We start from the raw sequence: 6,977 nt of genomic DNA, 5'->3' as shown, positions 1-6,977 counted from the left end.
CTGTGCTCGCATGTGGCTGCAGCCATAGTGATCACGAGAACGGAAGCTATTGTTGTGTAACAAAATTGATTCGTAGAAACGAATCTAAAGTACTAAAGTAAAATATTTAACCCTTTGAGATGCCAGTGTTGATTGAAAACTTACTTTCACTGCATTTCTTACATCTTCAGAATCATAAAAAGCTTGCAGCTGCAGAATAGAAAAGAGTTTTCAGTTCTTTAGTGAGTTTTGTTCAAGTTTACAGTATGTGGACCCCATGTGAATTCATCGCAGGAACATCAACTATTTCATGTCTACCAGGCTTGAAAAGAACCTATCCAGCCACTCGAAAATTATGACTGGCGCAACAAGTTGTGAAAAACAATGAAAGAAGTGAACCCACTGCCTCCAACGACATACTCATACCAAACGAAATGCCCAACCATCTACCTTCATACTCGTTTTACTAAAACTATTTGCATGTTTAATTTAAACTTGCTGCGCTATTTCAATCAGAAGCGTTTCAAGATGTATGGGACACATTTTAAATATCCTTACTTTAATCAATGCTTTTGCTGTTGCACTATCTTGGTGTACACAATTGTGTACATAGCGTCTGAAAGGGTTACAGCGTTCTGACGCTTGCCAGTATTCTTTTCTAAGATTTGGAGAGGTTGAACCTTCATGTAACGAAAAATTTTGACAAGTCGAATATGTGCCAGTACTCCTTTAAAAACCCACGACATAGAATACATTGTCACTGTGCCTTCCGCCACAGTAACTTAATTGGAGAGATGCTCCAGAGCCCACGGCGCTGCCTTTGCTTCATCTAGAACTTCAACCTCCGAGACCAAGGTAAAGGTTTTCGGTTCTAGACGCTGAAGCGACGCACCTTTCATGTGCAACTGTTTCGCGATTGCCTAGACGCGGAAAGGAAAAGCCGCAATACGAGTATAAGTCAACTCCAACACTCAGTGGTGTGTTTTGTTTTATTTAACCATTGTAAACAAGGTGTTTGTTTTCTCTTTCCTAGCCTAAAACTAACGTGGATGAAAATGTGGGACTACATTCAGAAGCGCTCTTGCTTGTGTGCGCTCTGTCTCCGTAGCTTTCCCTTTATTGCAACAGAAATTAAGTTGTTCGCGAGTATAGCTCGATCTACGATAAGTATTTGCTTCGGTTTGCTTTGTAACCTAGACTGCCTTTTAGACCACCTTTAAATATCGGCGGGAGAGGACGAGGAAGAGGGAAATATAGCTGCGAACGCATATATCGAAAGTATACGAAGCAAGTACGTAATAAGAAAGGATGCAAAAAATTAGCAGTGGCTTAGCTCGGCTATGTCAGGATTATACGTAGCGTGATCGAGCTAAGTCGGCCACATCGTTCAGAACCGGTAGACCTGGTGGCATGCGCGGGTAACGATAGCCATTGGTAACGCAAAAGAGTGGAATCTTCTGCTTAACGAGAAAGTTCTTGCACGTTGTACAAACCTGCGCCACGGTTTCACCCCACTCAGGCGGCGCCGCTAAACTCAACATTTCACGCATGGCTCTACTTACCGGCGGCGAGTCTTTTATGTGCCAGTCTTTCACACACATCGCACACAGATCTAAACGGATTGCTTACAAAGTTCGTCCCGAAGGTCCGAGTCGCACTATTGGCGAGCCTTGCAGTAGCGCACCCAGGATCACTGCCAGGGAGGGGTTGACAGTTTGCCAATACCATCTAAACAGCAATAATTTCGATTTCTTCACGGGAAATTGTCAAAAAAAAATGCGCTTTTTGCGAGTGCGCAGACGATTGCGCGTCTTTCATCTTAGTTGCAGTACTCAAATGCGTAAGGCAAAAAAAGGGGTTAAACAAAAGGGGGGGTTAAGTCGGCCTCAGGGGGGGGGGGGGTTACAACCCCCGATCCCCCCCCCCCCCCCCGTCGGTGCGCCACTGGAGCCTTGACGTCATCGACGGCGTCTTGTTGCTGCTGCTGAGACGGTCGGGCATGTCGCTCAGCCTCCTGGCGACGCTGCTATGCTAGACGTTCCTCCCTTTGCTCCGGTGTCTCCGCAGCACATTTAGCCTTCGTCTGTTCATTCTTCCTATGCTCAACCGCTAATTGCCAGGCAACTACTTCGGGATCCAATGAGTTAAGTTTCTCCGCTCTTTTGTACCGCTGAGCAGCAATTTCGCTCTCCTTCTCCATGGCTATACCACACTGGCAAACGCCCAGCTCAAACGGCGGGAAAACGCCCGGTGCGCCAGCTGTGCGCTGTGTGACGTCACTGCTCCTCGCGCATGCGCAACACGGCTCTCCAGGAGCCACGCGAAACTGCTCAACCTCGGCCAGTGTAGCTCACGCTACAAAAGGTCCTATTTCAGTGCACTATTTCAGTACACTTCAGTACTGCGTGGTAGTCATTTTATCGAAGTTCTTGAAACAATCTTCGCGATAAAAAAAAATTACCGACGATTAGGATACTCCCTAATGCGAAATTTGAGCGCAGCTGTGTACGCGTTTTCATTTCGCAATATATTAGCTGGAGCGAACAATCTGTCTCGTGTGGCGCATTGCAAACGGAGCGAAGTGTGGCGCGGTTGCCTCGCTAATCTGGAGATCGCGAGAGGCAGCGCTAGTAACGTTGGCGCGTGGGTGAGCGCAATTCAAAGCAGCCGCCGCAGACAGACCTCCAAGACGACGCGCGCTACTCTGGCGCCATCTCGTAGCTATCGTCGCCGCATTACGTTTTTCTTCTCACGCTTTCGGCACACCCTCCTCCGCTTTCCACCTCATGGTTCCGCTGCCACCTCCTCTCCGCTTTCCTCCTCGCGTCTTTCATCCCCCGCTGCTTGATCCAATCAGATATGCTATGCATGTTTTTCATTCTAGCATTTTTGTATACATCTCCTTAATCTTATTTTCTCTTCCTCAAAACTTCTCTATCTACCTTGTACGGCTACCTATGCTTATAACGGACCTGGTTTTATTAATCTCTTCCCTGATTTTTTCCACCAATATTCTAAATGTCTTTTGCTTACTTTAGACTGCTAGCCGGTTCGTGTTTCCGTCCACTTTAAATCCAAGCGCTTCTCGAATATGTACGTTACCTATGAATCTCACTGTTAGAGACAGCAGTCTACATGACGGAAAACGCTGTGGCCAACAGTCGGCTGGCCGCACTCGGGGAGCGACTAAATCCCCACCAGAACACACCAGTGTTGCCAGATCTCGTCTTGTGCGGTTCCCTAGATTTGCGAGGCGGAGATGTTCCGAGTGAAGTCACGCGACTGCGTGCCACACTCGCCTCCCCCTCCTTGTACGTGCGTGCGCCAGATTTCAACGTGTGTGCACGCAGGAGATGAACGTGGGCGCAAGGTTTACACTTGCAGCTTATTCTGAAGAGAAATGAAACTATGTTGCATTTATTTATGACAAACCTAAGTTAACACGTGTTACGACAGGGTGGGTGAGCCTCAGCTAGGCGACTAGCCACGGCCGTCTGGTGTTGAGCGCACAGATGTGAACAGACTGCGCAATGTGAGAACACAGAAGAAGCCTGAAGCTTTACCGCGGAGCGAACTAAATTTCTGGTCAAATAAACACACACACAGGTTAATGCGACTAACCGATTCCTTATCACGCACAATCGACCACTTAGATACACAAAAAGGGTCAACAATCGTCGCCACCAAGACGATTCATCCAAATGATCGCACCTGCCACACAAGACATAAGGCATCGCCGAAGATAAAGTTGTTGGCAGTCTTGACAATCTCCCCATGAATTCATAGGCGGGTCCATCATTAATCATATATGGGCAGCAGCGAAAAAAATATGCACTACGTCTGTTCAACTGGTCGACTTGACTAGGGTACGGTACGGACTAGGGCACCGTAACTAGGGAATTTCGGCCTCCATTCTGGGTACATGAAAGAACTAATTTTGGTGAGCAGCCCAGAGTTGCCAGCATGATGTTTTTTATACCGCTAACCTTGGGCGATGTTGCGGTCGGTATTTACCCCCGTTGCCATGTCGGTGCCATGTCGGCCTAGTGTAGAGTGTACTAGACAATGGTCGAGTGGGCCGAACAGCGCTCTGCCGCTGAGGCGCCGCGTGTGGAAAAATATTGTGAGGGCACTGCGAGCGAACTGGATTGGGGCGGAGACGCGCTCCGCGGCATATTCAACGTACTTTCGCTGCGTGCGCCGAGGCCGATTGCGCATAGTACGCTCTTAAAGTAGCGCTTTATTTCAACTGCAGCTTTATGTTTACACCATTTTGCCAAAGATATATATTTGAGGCGTAGATTATACAACGCGACGTCTTCAATTTTGCTGTCGGTGTCAAGCGCGTCGTCTGCTAGCGAGCGCGCGTTCGCTACGCGGACGCTGGCGGACGCCCAGTTTTTTCCGCAGAACCTCTGTGCAGTACATTTTGTAATGGTTTAGTTGCTTCGGTGCGCCCATGACTCTTGACGGCCGGTGCCAAATGCACCATGAAGGCTACGTAAGAAAATTTTATTATTGATATCGTGTCATTTTACACGCGATTCTTATTGTTGGACATTGATCAGGGACAATGATCAAAGAAAACAATATTAGAGTGAAGTAAACCAGTTTTATTAACTGCGTGGCGCGAAGAATGACCAATGTATTTCTAGGTAATTAAATCAAAGGGTACATAGACATATATATTTACGATATATATATGTAAGGGGAAAAATAAAAAATAGTCTAAATGCAATAATTGAAAAAGTGAGAACTCCCGATCGGAATAAGCGCACGTGTTTGCAGTAACAAACATACTTGGAAATAATAATAATAATAATAATAATAATAATAATAATAATAATAATAATAATAATAATAATAATAATAATAATAATAATAATAATACAATAATAATAATAATAATAAATACTGGAAATAAAACTCTCATTCGCAGAAATAATAGTCATAGCAGGCAAAACCATCTGATATATATATATATATATATATATATATATATATATATATATATATATATATATATATATATATATATATGCGTGTGTGTGTGTGTGTGTGTGTGTGTGTGTGTGTGTGTGTGTGTGGTGTGTGTGTGTGTGTGTGCGTGCGAGTGTTGATATACTGTACGACGCCGAATAGTCACTTCCGCTGGAATGTAACGCATAACAGCACTATTGCAATCTCAAAGGTTAGTGAGTGCATGCAAGTGCAGGACTGTTATTCCGAATGATTTTGCTACCGGAGAGTCGTGGCTGTTGCGCAGAGGCGCAGTTCCTGAGAGAATTAACGCACGGGTGTTCCTAAGTCCAGCTTAACAACTTCCTAGCTCTCATTCAATATAAACACCCCGTTTTGGGGCAGCCTGTAGTAAATCTGCTAATTTGACTCAGACAAGAATTTTTGACAGCCTCACCATGTTTGCAACCCGATAAAACTGAGTGCCCCATGTGGTACCACACTTCTTTAACGAACGCAACAGATCTGCACGTATCTCTACGTGTATATGAGACAGGCCGTTCCTTTAATTGTTTCATTATAGCCATTATGATAGTGCACCGTATAACTGAACGCAGCCGTTTATAATATACAAGCTGCAGAGTTGAGCGGTCACACATTTGGGAACGGCATTACATTTACGCATGAAATATAGGATAATTGCGTAACAAGTTTTTCTCGGAAATCAGACTCCACAATAATTTATGTTGTTTACACCCCCAGAAATAAGCCGAAGAACGCAGCCACCTGCTTTTTCCTTTTTCTTTTTTTAATATAAGCAAATTCTTGAGTTTTACGTGGCAAAACCACGATATGATTATGAGGCACCCGGTTTAGTTTTTGCCACCTGGGGTTCTTTAACGCGCACCTAAATAGAAGTACACGAGTGTTTTTCCATTTCGTTCCCATCGAATTCCGCGACTTTGATTGAACCCACGAGCTCCAGAATTAGCAGCGCAACGCCATATCCACAATATAAGCACTAATTAGGCTACCGCGCAGGCTTTCTTTCTTTTCTTTTTTGAAGTAGCGACTGGAAAAAAAATTCCACGTACGGCTTTCGTTTTCGGCGCTCGAGGTCCGACTGCAATAAATGGCCCCGTACCAATTACTCCGCATACTGTTACGCGAGAAAGGTGGAAACTTGAATGGAATGTTGCACTGCAGTTTACTCTTTTTTTTTTTTTTCATTCTATACCAATGCTTCCCGTAAATCTAAGTACAAGGCGCCGGATGGGGCAGATGTGCTTTACTTGTTTGAAGCGGCAAGCAGGAAGGTTACATATGTTGCTTCGTCTGCGTTTCGCAAGACCTACTGATAGAAAACTATATGCGTAACAATACACACGAGATACATGCTGCTTGAAGAACGAGAAAAGTATTTGTTCTCCAAAGGGAACCGTACAGTAACATAGTACAATGGTAGCCGACACTGTGGCCGCAATGCACGCGCAATCACCGAGCGGCATTAGAAAATAATAAAAAATAAATACACAAGAAAAAGAAAGAAATTTATTCTTAAGGCATAAATACATGTCATATGCAGTTATGAACCCAATTTGATCGGTCTGAACGCAAATACCAGCGCGCGAAGTAGTACGAATGACCCTGCAGAGCAGTATCGCCAGCACTTTCCAACGGCGCGACCTTGATGCGGCCCAATCCACTTCGACTGCAGCGCCGCCCCAGTATTTTTCCACGTCGGGCGCCTCACTGCAAAGCATGCGCCGCCCCAGCCGCTCGTCCCACTCGACCATATTATAGTGCCTAGTGTGAATGAGCCTTGAGCCATTGCTTGAGCGCACAGCGGAGCCTGTCAAGCAGGCGTCGGCGGGGTTTTGTAAGCGTGCATTTCTCGGAGGCCATGCTTTAGTTGGAATAATTTTGTTGATTCCCGTGAGGTGGCGCTGCAAACATTATCATTCACTGCAAAACATTGTTATTTTGTTATTATTTCTTCAGCTTCTGCATGACTTTTTGTTGCATTGCATAGCAACGGA

Source organism: Dermacentor silvarum, chromosome 8 (assembly GCF_013339745.2).
Source record: "Dermacentor silvarum isolate Dsil-2018 chromosome 8, BIME_Dsil_1.4, whole genome shotgun sequence".
NCBI classification, from domain to species: Eukaryota; Metazoa; Arthropoda; class Arachnida; order Ixodida; family Ixodidae; genus Dermacentor; species Dermacentor silvarum.
This window is presented reverse-complemented; position numbering follows the sequence as displayed.